Source organism: Eubalaena glacialis, chromosome 14, assembly GCF_028564815.1.
Source record: "Eubalaena glacialis isolate mEubGla1 chromosome 14, mEubGla1.1.hap2.+ XY, whole genome shotgun sequence".
Lineage (NCBI taxonomy): Eukaryota > Metazoa > Chordata > Mammalia > Artiodactyla > Balaenidae > Eubalaena > Eubalaena glacialis.
Window position 1 is genome coordinate 18,396,697 of NC_083729.1, and position 16,299 is coordinate 18,412,995.

At 48.4% G+C, this 16,299-nt stretch overlaps 1 protein-coding gene across 3 annotated transcripts in view; it reads left to right on the forward strand.

Annotated features, from left to right (window-relative positions):
• Positions 1 to 16,299, forward strand: part of KLHL29 (kelch like family member 29) — a 312,456-nt gene that overhangs the window by 70,946 nt on the left and 225,211 nt on the right. For all 3 annotated transcript variants that reach the window (XM_061210440.1, XM_061210439.1, XM_061210438.1), the window contains exon 2: positions 13,047 to 13,154. The gene's annotated coding sequence lies outside the window, so the exon portion shown is untranslated. The remainder of the gene's footprint in view (positions 1 to 13,046; positions 13,155 to 16,299) is intronic.

The following is a 16,299-nucleotide window of genomic DNA, read 5'->3' on the forward strand; positions in this document are numbered from 1 at the left end:
TATTGGATATATTGAATTTAAGGCAACACCCTTTTTATTGTAGTGTAGTTGATTTACAATGTTGTATTAATTTCTGCTGTACAGCAAAGTGACTGTACATATATATACATTCTTTTTTATATTCTTTTCCATTATGGAACACCCTTTTTTCTGAGGGATAACAGGAGATGCAGGGGAAAGACGGTCATATATTTGGGCATAGACAAAAAATTATAATTTATCAAATTCTCCTTTAACACCCATCAGCTTATGACATTGCACATAGGAGCGTTTCTTTGCTGGCTGTTCAGTAGTTGATGTCTGTCAACGTAGGCAGACATGTCTGATGGATCCAGATCACAGAAAATGGTGCTAGGTCTGCTGCCCCACCAAGAACTCTGGCCGCCATCTTTCCCCACTTCCCAAACACCAGTACATAACTGCAAGCCCCTTCCGGCCACCTTTCTGCCGACCTGTCGCTGGGCTTTTGTGTAGTTTAATGAGCATAGAGTCGTTTGGAAATATGCGCTGTGCTCCACAAAAGGAAATAGTAATATAATCAGAAATCATTATATTCTAGCACTTCAGCACTATTGCTACTATTAATGTCCATTATCACTGTATTACCTGAAATGTGTTTAACAGTCACAGGCACTAATCAAGGTGCCTGTCCTGGAGAATGTGTATTCTATCTGGATCATACTATGTATTGTGCTGTGACTGTTCCACATTTTTTTCAGATAATTGGAACCTGCTACTTCATACTCTGAAAAATAATGTAGTGGGTGAAGCCCTGAGAGGTTCAAAGCCTATGCTTACATCAGGGAAAGAATGCAATTTCCATGCAGAATGATTATAATATTATTCAGTGATTACATGGGGGTGGGGGGGCGGTCTGTTTTTGTTAGACTTTTGAAAGTGGCAAATTGAATTCCATCCAAGTAATCAGAGGTTATGAGTTTCCAGCACAGTATGTTTGCACATGTTGGAGGCTCATTTTCCCAGAGTCCTCCCCAGCCCGGTAACCCCTGAGCCTTTGCTGGACTCTAGGGACAGACCTGAAGTGCCTACGAGTTAATTCACTGACAGGAGCTCTCAGCCGATGAGAAATGGGAATTGGCGGCAGATACTCCAGCTTCCTCACGTCTCAGGTGGGACAACACTGAGACATGTCCCTCTCTGTCCCCCAGAGGCCCCCAGGGACATTGGCCCAGGTGCCCACAGTGGAGACCTGCATATTTAGGGCAATCTCTGTCGGCTTCCTTCACTTACCGGTCTCGCCTCCCCACTCACCTGCCTGAGCTTTCTGGCATCACTCTCCAGATAAACCACTTGCCTCAATCCTTGCCTGGGTGGGTTCTGCTTCCCAAGAGAGGCACACCTGGCCCCCCAGCTCTCCCTTCCGACTTGGAGAGCACCCAGAGGCCTCTTTGGATCCCTCTGTCCTTTAACCTGGCAGCACACAGAAGTCTTAGAGTTTTAAGGCATCATCATCCTGACAAAGGAAAACTCTGAACTTTTTTTTTGGTCAGGAAGGTGATGGGTATAATTTATTTCTCCCTCTTCTCTTAATTATTTTTACCCCATTCAAGTGAGACAAGATGATTTAATCCGGGTTGTATTTTAAATGCCCATAATCGGTGTCCTCAGGGCATGAATCTGTGTGCTCTTAGAAATTTATGTATAATTTTAATAGATTTGTCAATGGCAACCCTTCCTCATCTAAACAGGCTGCTTGCAGACAGATCACTTAATTTGCTCCCCAATGTTATTTTCCATACGTGGTTGCTCCATGGCTGACAGATAGCAGATGATCCCATTACGAACACATGTGACACAGCATGGGCTTGGGGATGAGCAACCTCAAGGTCCTCTGCTGTGGCAAGCAGTGTGTGTCTCCCTCTCACTCAGAAGGGGAGGGTCCCAGAGACCAAGGCACCTGAACAGGTGCTGAGGCTGCAGTCCCTGGAAGTACGCAGGAGCTGATGAGCGCTCCAGCTTACCTGCGCTATCAGAGGTTGTTGATGCCACGCCCATTCCCCAGCCTGGGGATCACCAGCTGACAGTTCTCGCTTCCTGCCTTTCTCTGTGTGGGAGTGCCCAGCCCATTCATGGGGCAGGCTGGAAGTGCTGGGGGGATTGATACCCCAAAGCACTTGTCAGCCAGTGAGAGGTGGGAGGTAATGAATCAATACCCCAGCTTCCTTCCTCATCTCTTGGTGGGACAACTTTAAGATATGCTCTACCCAGCCTCTCAGAGCATCCCCAGTAGGAATAAGCCCCCAGTTGCCCAAGCAGGAACCCACTGGTTAATGCTTCCTCGACTGACTTTTCCCTGTCTCCTTTCTCACATCCCTACTTCCTCATGGTGCTTCCTTGGGTCTACTCTTTAAAAAAAAACAAAACAAAAAACCCCACTTACATCCAAATCAGTGTTTCAGGGGCCACTTTGGAGGGGAACTCAAACTAAGATGCCTGTCCTCTGAACGTCTTCAGGTTGATCTTTCAGATGAGCTCATCCTCCGGGACCTAGATTAGGGCCTGGCATGGAGCTTCCTGCACCCAGGAGCTCTGCTTCTTTAGCTCCACCAGCATAGTTAACTTAGCCCTCGCTGTCCACAGCCTTGGGCCCTCCCCTGTTTCTGCACGTGGGTGTGTGATGGAGCAGACACCAACTTTGCCAGCGCCTAGCTGACCTGCACGTCTGTCTGAGAGATGATGGTCCTCCAGCCACAGCCTCAGTTTGGAGTGAGGAGCAGAGCTGCCCAGCAGGGTGGAGGATGGGGTAGCCAGACAACACTGTGGGGGAAAAACAAGTACAGAAACCCCTCCTTCCAGAGATTGATGTGAGTGCTATTGGATTGTTTGCGCCATTTCTGTCTGCTGGGGTAATTGCAAGGCAAGTACCTTGTGTTCCAAGGGAAAAATGTTCTCTAGATGTGGTAATCTTTGCCATGCCTGCTTGTGACAGAGAGAACCACATCAAGTTCTAAATTTTCTCAATGGAGTGAGATGTGTGTAATGTGTAATAAAATATAAACAAGCCATTAAGAAACATCTATGTGTTTCTTTTTATCAACCTTTAGATGCGTTAAAGCCAACCACAATTTTATATGAATTCTAGATGATATGTAGTATTTTTATTTGCTACTTCATTGCTAAATGTTTCATATAAAACTGAAGAGGAAAAAAAAAAAAATACACAGTCCCACATATAAAAGAAGCAGCAGATGGCTAAATGTGACCGTGGGAGAGAAGCAGTGAATGAGTGGGTTCAGAACAGAGGCTCCCCCGCTGGGTATGGGCCCGAGGTGGAGTGGAGGGAAGTTCATGTATGAGGGTACCTGTGTTCATTAGCCATTTGCTTCCACTGTGTTTTAACTAGCCCATTAGTATTCAGGAGAATCTACAGGTATCTTTGTTATGGCTTTTTTTTTTTTATCTTTTAAATGTACATATAAATGAGTATGTATTATTTATAGATGTCTTTGGATTTAGAAACATCGAGCTTGAAAAGTAACGCAGCAGGGAATATTTGATTTACTGCTCACTGGAAAGGAGAGCGAAGACAGGGGGACTTTCTGCAGGAAGGAAAACTGGGTTGGGGTAAGTTGCTTAACCTTTCTAGGGGACTTTCCTGGAATCTTCAGTTACAGTTAAACTGTAGAGAGATGAGTGGGTGAGAAAGGGCAGCGGCCAGAGAGTTTGGAAGCCAGCTTTGTGGTCCCAGCTCTCCCGCTAATCAGCTGTGTGACCTTGAGCTTGTCACTCACTGGTCTTGCCTTTGGTTTCCTGCCCGTATCTGGACATCAAGCCATGCCAGGCTGTGGCCCAGTGATTTGGTGCATTCGTATTGACTGCTGTGGGCTCTGGCCGGACTCCTCGGGTGCTGGGTTAGTTTGCAGAATTGCCGTGAGGTTGGTGAGCCGTGGTTCCATGTTTTCTCAGATGGAACGTGAAGCTCTGGTGTGATCAAGCCACTTGCCTGCACACTTTGGTAGAGACCAGGAAAACAGAATTAGCTTCTAATTCTATTTTCAGTTCCTAGGCTGTTTCTATATTGGCCAAGAAAAGCAGAGAACTTACAGAAATTCCTGGTAATGACTGCTTTCTGCCTGGGTATGGAGAAACTTGCCTGTCTGTGGTTTATTTTTAAATGGATAACTCATCATATCTGGGTAAAAAAGTAATGTAATCTCCAGAGACTTTTCTTTCACAATTTTTTTTTCTCTCTGAGAAACAGCCTCAGATCTATTCAAATAAAATAGTTTTCTACTGGGTGGGGAAGTAATGCCTCTCAGACCCGCTAGGAGCTGGAAAGGGGTTTTCAGCCGCTGGACCCATGGCTTGGATTCAGAGGAGAGGGGTAGAAGCCATGAAAGCATCTGCCCTCAGGCCTGGAGTTTAGCAGTTGCTGGGGAGGAGGAGGGGAGGGGCTGTTAAAGGCTGAAAGTGTCCTCTTGAAGGAAATTCAGGGAGATTAGCTGCAGGGAGCAGGAAGTGGTAACTGACCAGTGTCGGATAGACCCAGGACAGCTACACACACGGTCAGCCCATTGGTCAACTAGCTCCCAAGGAAGATCCCTCCCCATTCATTTGTCCTCTGCGTGCTCACTTCTGTGGAGAGGTGGTGGGAAAGAAGGCCCCCACCTTCCCCATGACGCTGTAGGTACTTCAGGGATACCTATTCTGTGCTTCACTTGGCAGGCTATAATAATAATGTTACAGCCACCAGTTAATATGTGCCATGGGCTATGCCAAGTGCCTTTATTACACCCAAACATTTAACTCTCAGAACAAACATGGATGTTCAGAAATATCATCCCCATTGTACAGAGGAGGAGACTGAGGCAGGGGGTGGGAGTGGCATGGAGGGTCTGCCATTAAACTTAGAGATTTAGACCCAGGTCTCTAAGATTATCAATCTTCCATGCTCTTGACCACCACCCAGGCTGAGCCAACCCCTGAACCAGGTGTGTCAGGGACTAAGATGAAAATCCAAGGTGAAGCTCTGATTGTGCCATGGAGCGAGGCTGCAAGGTTCAGACTTGGGAGAAGGGGTTCCCAAACCTCTCTGCAACTCCATGGGGAGACCAAAAGCCCACCGAGTCTAAAAGCCCACCTTGTTTTACTCTGTGAAGCCGCATTTTCCCCATCACTTCTCTCTAAAGCTGTCAAGAGGCCAAGGACCAAAGGGGCATGGGATGCCGAGCAACCCTGAGCCCTGGCAGCTGAGGTATCAGCCAGACCTGGCTCGGTCCAGACCCTGGCAGTGAGCAGACGCTGGATCCATGAACTTGTTTGGTAGTTGTCTCTCCTGTCCCCACGGCTGTCTCCCACCCCCTGACACGTACAGCTGTGGGCCCCCTAGAGGACCGATGTGGTAGCTAACTGAGTGCCTGGGACACAGGTCAAAGGCTCCCCTGAAGAATCGAGGCAAACAGCCCCAGGGTCTGTCACCAGGAAAGGGACAGCCTCAGAGAAGAAATTGGAACAGGGAAGGTGGGAGGGAAGAGGGAAGTCCTAGTCTCTCTGGGCTCTACCTGTGGGTCCAGACTTGAGGTGGGCTCTTTCCTGGCTGTGAATTCCAGTGTGCTCAATGCTAAGATGGGGGCTGCCCCATGGAGCCAGGATGGAACCTCTTGGAGAACAGCTGGGGCGCCAGCTTATCAGGCCACGTTCTACTTCCTCTTTCCACTGCTCTCACCCCTCCTGGCGTATTGTTCTGTTTTATTCCCCAAGACTCTAGATAAGTCTTATCCAAATGTTATAGCCTGGCCCCAGGAGTGCAGGGAGAACCAAGGGAAGAGACTTGTTCACATCTGAGTCAGAGTTTTAAGTGGGCAGCATGGTCTTGGGGGTGGAGACTCCACAGATGCCCCACCCACATGGCCACCTGGACGGCGCTGGAGAGGAAGGTACCGTGGCTCTCAGCACCAGGAAGGAGATCGACACCCATACCCACCGCAATCCAGCTCCGCAGCGTCAGCAGCTGGCCTTCCTGTCGGTGAATTAGGGATGCCGGCCCCTGTCCTGCCTCTTCTGGGGTCCGCGTGGCCGTCTAATGAGGGAAAGAAGATGCAGAAACACTCCAAAGAGCCCATGGTACCAGGCAAATGTGAAGCATCATCATGAAAAGCTTAAATTTACGGGTCTGAAGGAGAAACAACATCTGGGAAGGAATTATTACAATTTAAAGGGAGGATGCAGGCCTGTTTATAAGAGCGAAATCTGGAAGCAATGTCTGATTTTTTTTTTTTTTAAACTGGTTTGTATTCCAATCATGCGGCTGTGGTGTGAATGTCCAAATGTTCGAAGCAAAATTGTAGAAAGTGAGTTGAGTCTTGGAGGCGGTTTCCTTCCTTCAGCAGAGCCTTACAGAGCATCTACTACGTGCCAGGTGCTGCACGCCCTGCCCACATCTTCCTGCCGCCGTGGGCGAGTGGGTGTAACAGATTTGCTGGAGCCTCTGCCCTTCTCTCCAGCCTGCAGCCCTCAGGAAATGCAAGGTCTTCCCAGTTCTGGATCCAGTGACAGGAAAGCCTCTATAAATTTGTGGGGGGCTCTGAGTGGTGGGGCTGAGTTGGTGGATTCCTAGTTAATTGAAGTGGGTCTGCCTTGCAACAAGAAAAGAGTTTGTGTCGGGGGAGCTGATTTGCAACCTTTTTTTTCTGAAACCTTTCAGCCTAGGTTTCTGGCAGAGCCCTGTCGTGGCAAAACTTAGGATCCAGTCAGGCCACGGGCACCCCATCATCCTTATCTCCCCATTCTCCTCGCCCAAGCCAGCCGAGCGGAACCAGGAGATAGGCCATTGCGAAGCCTCCTTTGGTGACACTGTGGCCTTATCTTGATATTCTCCAGGGATTCGCCCGGGAGTGTCTGTACTCCGGAGAGTGCAGAAAAACTTCTGGAGAGGAGTTTTCAGGAGGAGAAGGGGTGAAGGCAGGGGGAGGAGGTCCAGGAAGCAAGAGCAGGTGTGTGTCTGATCACAGAAGTGGAGGAGAGCTGGGGCTGTCCGGGGCAGGAGGCTGGACATGGCAGGACCCTGGGAAGAGCCCAGACTGGCCTGGGTTCTTGGGGCCCCTGCCATGGAGGGACTCTGCCCAGGGAGTGATCTGACCCATTCTGGGGTTGAGCACCGCCCCTTAGCAGTAGCAGGGCTATGAGCCAGGTGAGAGATGGGGAGGCCTCGCCCCAGGCAGCCATAGCAGAGAGTGGAGAGAACTGCTCTGAGCAGTGCCGTGGGAGGCGGCAGTGCAGGGCCCCGAGATGAGGGTCCGGCAGTAGCAGCTGTGGAGGAAGGTCAGTCCCGAACGCACGCAGTCTCAGGCAGGCGGGGGTGGCATGGATTGGTGGAGCAGGGAAGCTGCAAGCAAACCTCAGTGCAGTGGTTTTGACCCACCAAAGCTCCACCCTACCCATCAGAATCCTACTCCTTAGAATTAAATTTTTCTCTTTGGAAAGAATTTCACGTAATTTTTCTCTTGGGGTGGGGGGTGATGATGAAAACAGTGTTGGGAAACACCGAGTTAACAGTAACGAAGAACCTGGGTGAGCTGCGGTCCTGCCGACAGAGGTCTGCGGTAGAGGCTGGGGCCGTCTGGGCTTCTCTGCTGTGAGAGGCTCTGCTCAGGGTCAGGGGGTCACTTGGGAACCTGACCACCTCCGGGGCGTCTGGGAGCTGCCGAGAGGTGGGCAGTGGTGGTGGGGAGGACAGCCAGTCGGGTTGTAGGGTTAGTTTGGGCTCACCAGGACCTGACTGGAATGCGGACATCCACCGACACCTGTGCTTTTATTCAGCCCAGGGTGGTGACTGCAGAGAAAACACAGAACAGCTCTAAGCTCCTCACTGGTTGGGATCCCAGGAACGAGGGGGCCGAAATCCAGAACAGAGATGTGGAATGGAGGCACAAATCCAGAGCTCCACTTCCAGCTCCCTCCCACTTTCACTTGCTATGTGACTTTAGGTAATTCTTATTGTCCATGAGCCTCAGTTTCCTCATCTATAAAATGGGAATACTAATTGTAAAGTATTCACAAGCTTGTTAGAAAAGGTAAATGAGAAACTGTGAACGACTAGGCTTTGTCAACGTCAAACGTTATGAAAATACTATTATTATATTCCCTCAATCAGGAGTCATGGCCTCTGAAGATCCTATCTTTCTTTGAAGAACACGTGCCCGTAGAAAAGCTTGCCAGGTGGTGCATCCCTATCGTGGAGAATATGTAATGGATCTCATCAGTGGCCAATTCTGGCTCCTTAATGGAAAGAAGAAGCCTGAGCATTGTGCTGGGTGGGCTCCCGTAACCGGCTGTGCTCCATCTTTGCATCTTAATTCTCCCCTTTTAAAAGCAGTGCCTTCCGGACCCCTTGGTCCATGAACTGTCAAGAACCTGATGGATAAACACTCAGAGAGAGTGTTTATTTTGGGGTTGGCAACATGCCTACAAGCTTTGGTGAACCCATGGTTGATATTATTAATGGATGGCCTGGTTTTCTCTCTTCTTAAAAGAAGGAGAATGTGAATGAGCGTTCCCCTTGCAGGATACATTCAGAGCAGACATCCAAGCCTGTGCCAGGGGTGCCAGAGAGTCCTGCACCTGGGCTGACAGGAGGGTGGGTGTGGGAGCTGGTTTTCTCGCTATAGTTTACAGCCTCCAGTTCCTTTGCTTTTTTTCTTCCTTCCAAGGAAGGAAGAATCCTTGTTTCCTAGTTGGCTGAGGGGTAGTGAGCTACCTGGGCGCTGGAATCATAATTGGGTAGCATGGTCAAGACCCAGGCAGGGCTGCTCTCTGATCCTGCATCAAACGGGAGACTCCCTAATTGGTTTTTCCTCTCTTAAGGCAGTTTCTCTCCAAAAAATTGGTATCTTTTATAGGGAAGTAAAAAAAATCCTGGGGCCCTTGTTTTTTATTCTCTTGGCTATCAATTTGGTTCATGTCAGGAACCATCCTTATTTGTAGATTTAGAGTTAGAATGGGTCTCAAAAATTTCTTTGAGTTTAATTCTGAGGATCTCCCAGCATTTAGGCAGTTATGTAACCCAAACAGCCTATTCATGGGTCCTGGTTTCATATGGGCCTTTATGCTCTGTCAAATTCAATTAGCATCTCTTAAGGGCCTTGAGAAGGTGAAGGACTTAAGACCAATTTCACAGGCATTGACTTATTACCTACCGTATTTTTTAAACTAAAGTAAAAAAAGTCCCTCATCCTTTGGCTTTTTAAATTTTATTTTCCTTAAGCCTGGAAGCTGCCCTTTGATGATGAGATTAGTGGAAGAGAAAGGGTCAGTTTGACCAGAGATGTCAAAGGTCAGCTCCAGAGGTAGTACCTTCATCTCCCCTGGGGATGGAAAACCACACCTACCTCCCTGTGATTTCCCGGGTTCTTTCCTGAGATTCATTTCCCCAGGCCATGATCTTTGGAAACTTAAGGTTTTACAGTGTTATCATGGGAATGAAATTATTACTAGAAATCAGTTTCTAGTCATTTATTTTAAAATCACTTTAAATACCATGCATCTCATTAGAGTAGAATGTGTTTAGGTTGATGGATGTAGCTTATAGTCCTCCTAAGAAGAAAAGGTACTGAATGAAGGGTCTATATACTCCCCCATGTGATGGGTGTTATGGGCCAGAGATTCAAATATTAAGATAATGTCTGTTCTCAGGATGCTCAGGATTTGAATACAAGGAGTAGAGGTTGGGTGGGAGAAAGAAGAGCAAGAAGAGGAAAGAGATGAAATTACTGAGACATAAACTAATACCAAATATGAGCTGAGAACAGCTAGAAACCCCTCAAGGGAGGAGCATCTGGTTGAGGTGGGCAGAGATGTCGTGAAGGAGGTGTGCCTTGCCCTGGGACTGTGAGTGGATGATGGCAGTAGTGAGATGCTGATGCTGATGCTTTTGCTGAGGATGATAATTATGTACCAGTTTCTCTGATACATTAATAATGGGAAACAAGAGTTCATAGAAATTAAATAATTTAGCCAGTGTCACAAAACTAAGGGCCATGTTAGAATTCTAATTCGGATGTCTAATTCCAAAGTCCTGCTTCTAACCATCTCTGAGAATGTATTCATTAGGGTCTTGACAGGAAACACACATTCAAATGTGTAATTTGAAGAGAGTTAAATGAAAGGACTATTCACAAAGGTGTAGACACAGTAGGATAAGACCACAACAGGGCAATACCCCAGGGCTCATAATCAGGGCAAGGGGAGGGAGCTGTTACTGGAAGGCAGAGAGAGACCTGTGTGGAGCCCAAGACCAACCAGAGCCACGACCTTCAGTAGAGAGTCACAGCCATCCCATGAAGACAAGCAAGGAGGCAGGAAATTGGGAATAAACACCCAGCCCCACCCCAATCCCTTGTCTCCTGCTGGTGTCTGCACTGGCTGAACATAACTGGAAGTTGCAGGGTCTCAGAGCTGGAGGGACACCCTCTCTGCCGACCGGGTGAGCCTCCCAGGACACAGAACCGGATGGAAAGCCGACCTGGAGGAGCGAACAGAAGATACCCAGCACAGCCTGTGATGTCTCACACGTCAGCTCATGTTAGGATCTTTTCATAAGCACGTTAGGGAACAGTCCCAGAGAACTCAGCTGTGCACGTGGTTTATTTTTGTTCGGAACTTTGTTCCGGTTATCTCCTCTAGAAGTGGCCTCTGGGGACCACAAAGGAGGAAGGACGAGGCCATTGTCATCAGAACAGTTTAGACAGCACTGGTGGCTCGCCCCCCTGCACTACCCACCCCCCCTCCTGTCTGGACTGTGCTGTATTTGTCTGGCACAACCCGGAGAGTCGAGCCATCTGGGTTGCAGAAAAGGGAAGTGGATTAACCTGACATTGGCAACCAAGAGGTTTGCCTCAAGAGAGGGAGAGCTCTTTCTAAGGCTTGCTGGCCAGGGTCTTGGGCTCTCAATTAGTTAGTAGCCTTTACAGTGGCCTGCAAGGCCCCACACTAACTGAATTCTCACCTCTCCAGCTTAATGTCCTATAGTCTCCCATGTCCAGCCACAGCTGCGGATCCAGGAACACAACAGTCACGCCCCACCCCGGGGCAGTTGCACTGGCTCTTCCCTCTGCCCTGAATGCTCTCCCCGGACACCTGCACAGCCCAGGCCCGTATCATCTTCCAGCGTGCTCGAATGCCATCCTCTCGTGAGGCTTATTACCCCAACCACCCTCTCTAAACTGCACCACAATCTCCCACAGTCATCTTCTGCTCTACTTCTTCTCTAATAAATAGTCCTGACAACCTTCTAATATATTGTACAATTTGTACTTATTTCTTTTTTTTTTAATAGTAATCTTTTATTTATTTATTTATTTTTATATTTATTTTTGGCTGTGTTGGGTCTTCGTTTCTGTGCAAGGGCTTTCTCTAGTTGCGGCAAGCGGGGGCCACTCTTCATCGCGGTGCGTGGGCCTCTTCTTCACTCTCGCGGCCTCTCTTGTTGTGGAGCACAGGCTCCAGACACGCAGGCTCAGTAGTTGTGGCTCACGGGCCCAGTTGCTCCGCGGCATGTGGGATCCTCCCAGACCAGGGCTCGAACCCGTGTCCCCTGCATTAGCAGGCAGACTCTCAACCACTGCGCCACCAGGGAAGCCCCTGTACTTATTTCTTAAGGTTATTGTTTGTTCTGTGTTTCCATCCACTAGAAGATGAGCTCTGTGAGGGCAGGAATTTTTTTTCCTGTTTTGTTCACTTGTATTCCCAGTGCCTAGACACTGCCTGACACATAACGGGGATGCCCTTAATATGTATTGAATGAATGAATGAATGGGTAATTAAATGAATGAGATCCTCAAGAATCTAAAAACGGACTGACCACTGTCCGCTAGACCTCTCTCTTCACTGACACATATCTGCCGAGGCTCTTTCCCAGAAATACATCGATCGTTTATTATCACCAGTACTGTCAATATTTTGTGGCCAAAGAGATCAATTTAACCGTCTGCTTCACATAAGCTTGGTAGAGGAAATGTACTAACGACTTTGATTCTGTGTCAAAATTAAATGGTGACCTTGGCTTACTTTGCTTCCCCACTGAGGTTATTTCTTAATCGTAAAGGGAACACGCTATCCTTGGGAAAAATAATATTTTTGCCACCTTCAGCTTTAAAATGGCTATTTGATATGGCCCGCGTGTGTCTGTCAGCAGCAGCTGAAAAAGCTTGAGTTGAGAGGCTCCGAGAAAGACCCGTTGCCTCGTCAGAGAGAAGCTCGTCATAAGGTGGAATTAGTTTACAATAACTTATTTACCTGTCCACATCCTTCATATCACATTAAAGCTTTCTCCCTGCTATCCGGGACTCTGGAGTGCTAAGAGGAAAAGGGGAAATCAATTGGTAATGATATATTCAGTTTAGAAAAAGATATCGATTCCCAGGTAATGACAGTCATGCGTTTTTTTGCAGTGGAGGATGCCATTTCCTGTCGTGAAGATGGCTTTCACATATATTATATTTGAAAGAGGGAACTAGGGATAGCCCTGCCTCCCCATAATCGATAGCCTCTCTCTACGAGGTAGTAAATCCATATATTTTTTTAAAAAACCTTCTCTCCAGGGAACCCATCCTTTGCCTCCTCAAGGTTTTCTTGTCCACTGTCTAAAAGTAATGATGCGCTTTTGTAGTTCCAGAGTTTGTGTCCTGTGCTCTTTTCAGCATCAAAGACTTACATTTCTTATTTTTCCCCATCTCTGGAATTTCTCGGTTTGGATTAGATGGAAGGGAATGCCATTATTCTCTCTCTTATTGAGTGTTAATGGGTCTACCATGGGGATTAGGGCTTTCTGTGTTTGGGGGATGGAGTGGTGAGATCTAGTGTCTGCCCCTTGGGGTCCTCTGCTGCCCACTCGGATCCCCTTATCTTGGTGTGCCGGGTCAGAGTTTGGGCATGGCCTGTGTGAGATCATCCACACCGGGAAATCCAAGATAGGGACAAGCTTCCACTTAAGGTGGGGACCATCTAAGATGCTGGAATTCCAAAGAGATCTTTTTGCAAAAGATGATACCTTTTCCCCACCCCACCCCCACTCTTCTGTCTCTTTTTAGACGGCCTGGCCTCCTGGTGATGCTCACGCTGTGCTAAGTGTTGGTGGCCATCGAGGATTTTGCATCCTGGGGACGAATCCTGAGCTTGCCAGAGACGGACGGTGCAAGGTAGGTCAGCTCACCTGGAAATCAGAGAGGCATCTTCTCTACCACTGATTTCCTCGGGGAACTAAGGTAAATGTAGCTGGTCCTCTCACCCTTTTGGTCAGTGAGATTTTTACCATAGACATGGGATTAACTGGTAACCAGAGCCAAGCTAAGCCACCTGGGCCCCACCCTTCTGGAATCAACACACAAGCCTGGCTGTCACTCTTATTCACTCACTTGGGGCTCTGGTCCTCCAGGAGGTTGGATCTGGGAGTGGCCAGCAGCTAGGTGACTACTTAGCTCCTTAAAAACTGCAATTCTTCTTTTGTAATTTAACTTTTCTTGTTATTAAAATAGTATTATTAAATATCATTAAAATATTATTGATATTATTAATATTAAGACAAATAATATATTATTTGTTCATTGTAAAAATATTTTAAAAGATAGCACTTAAAATTATATAAATTACTTATAATTATAATCCCGAGAAATAACCATTTTAGTGTCCTTTTCCAGGCTATTTTCCTAAGCATATACATAAAGTGTACACGCACACATGCACAACACAGATGAGGTCACACTGTATGTACTACTTGGTAATCCATTATTTTGACTTCACAATATGTTGCAGGTACCTTTTTATGTCAGTAAATACAATTCTATAGCATTTTTAAAGGCTTCATATTGTATGGTTATAATAAGCCACACAGTTTACTTAACCAGTGCCTTAATAATGGAGATCTAGTGTATTTTTAATATTTCACCCTTACAAATAATACTATAACAAACATTTTTGCATATATGTCTTTGCATAGTCATTTGATTATTTCCTTGGATTAAATTTATAGAGGTTAGCCTTAAAATTTTGATTCAGGAATCTCCAACCTAGATCAGGAAGACCAGGCAGCCAGGAGAGTTGGGGGGAACATGGCCTAACCCTGTGAGGGCAGAGTCTGATGAAACAAATCAGCAAGCTGGGCCTGGAATGAAGGTGGGAGTTGGAGGTGTAGGCACCGGGATTCAGGACACTTGAAGCTGAGCTGGCCTAGGCTAGCATGTCTTGATGGCACTTGAGCCTTTAGAAGTCCATGGGCCAAAGCCACCTCTGCATCACTCCTAGGGCTGGTGCTGGGCGAGCTCAGGTGCTGCGTTCTCAGCAGGACCATGCCCCGGTGCCCTCTGACCAGGAACCTCAGGGGCTCTGCCTGGGGCCAGCCTGTAGCCTGGACTCCAGCTTCCTTCCACAGCAGGGGTCTCAGCAGCTGACCAACAAGGTTCCTGCCATGTCCTGATTGTCTGCTGGTCAGAGAGCTTTCTCTTTGGACTCAGAGACAGTGGAGTTGGGGATGCGCTGCACCCCCAGAGCCCTCGCACAAAGAGAAGGGATCCTGAGTTGCAGGCAGACGTGGTTGTCAGCAGGAAGCAGGCGGAGGCTCCAGGCTGGGCCTGAATCAGCTACCAAAATAGAAGAAACATCCACGTGCATCCAGCCTGCTGCCACTCAGCAGTCCAGTAGGGGCGGCCAGTGGGGACAGATGGGCTCCTGACCTTGAGAGTTGTTAGGCTGTTGGCACACTCCTAAGGACATCACTGACTGGCTGGCCAGCTGGCTACTCATCCTGGACACTAGGGAATGCTTTGCTTCTGTGATTGTCGGGCCAGAGGAGGGGAGTTGGAAAACTAGACAGTTAAGCTTGGATTTGGTGACCGTGACATTCTTAGCTCTTGGAGGGGGCAAAGGTGGAGTTAAGTGTCTGAGAAAAGATTCAGGAGATGCTCTTCACAGAAGTCAGCTTTCCAAGAATACGCCTTCAAATTTTAGAGTGTGACTGTGAGTGTGGCTGAGGTGAAGGGGGTAGAGAGACCCAGGGCAATGGGTTTAATGGCCTTTATTTTGGGGTCTTCTATTCCCTGCCTCTGATGCAGGGTGACACATGGCTCTTGTTCATCCCAACCTTTGAGAAACATGTGTTTTAGGATCGGGAGGGACTTGAAGGTTATCTCACCAGGCATATCTGATAGGATACACCCCTTGTGGCTTTAAATCTCAACCTTTGAGAAACATGTATTTTAGGATCGGGAGGGACTTGAAGGTTATCTCCCCAGGCATATCTGAGAGGATACACCCCTTGTGGGCCTTAAATCTCCGTGCCCACCAGACTGGTCTTCTCACCGTGAACTCATGGCGGTCTTCCCTACCTCCTGGCCAGTCCCTGGAGGATAATCACTGATTCTCTCTGTGCTCCATTCCACCACCCCACCCAGCGCCTGCTGAGGCTTTCAATAAATACTCACCGCACACACACCCACAGCCTTTCCTGGGAGCACCACCATAGCATATGGCCTGGAGCTGGGTTATATGTTTCCCTCACGTGCAGGACTCCCACAGATCCCCAAGAAGATAGGAAGCTTCCACGGCCTGCTTTGACCCCTGGCGACCAGTGGAAGAACTACCACTTTCCTGTGGAAATTGGGCCAGGTCACTGGGCTCCATGTATCCTGCTACAAAGCGGGGTCTGCTCAGATGCAGAGCATGGGGGGCTGCTCTCTGCTTGTCCGTGGCTTGATGAGCATCCTCTGTGTAACCAAGAGCATGGTACCAGGACCAGCCAGCAGGAGGGAAATCTGATGCCAGCACTGCAGTGTGCGACCGTGGCCAGGGTGGGGCTGAAGAGTTGAAGGGTAAAGCCGAGGACCTGATTCGTGCAGAACTGAAGACTGAGCCAAGAATGGCATTAACAGACACCTAGGCTCAGAGGTGATGCAGGGCCAGTGCCGATCCCCATCGGTGCCGGGGATGCCCCTGTGCAGCATCCCCAGCCTTCATCCTGGGACTGTCTCAGTGCTGCCTATCCAGGCCCCTAGTCCCCCTGGGTGCCCTGCATCCTGGGAAGACATTACAGATGTCTCCAGAACTAATGGGACCTGGAGCTGTGCCATTAGAGGACACCTTGTGCTGTGCCCTGGACTTTTGCACTCACAGCATCTTCACCCGGCAACGCCATCCCAAAGGTGCCCTTGCTGACCACACACATCCTGTGCCTTGCTGCACTCCCTCACTCTTCACAGCCTCGCTTCATTGGACCCCCGGCCCCTCCTCCCTCCTTCTCTTTCTGATCCCCATTTGGCTTCCACCCTGAGGATGGACCTGTGGGCTGGCATT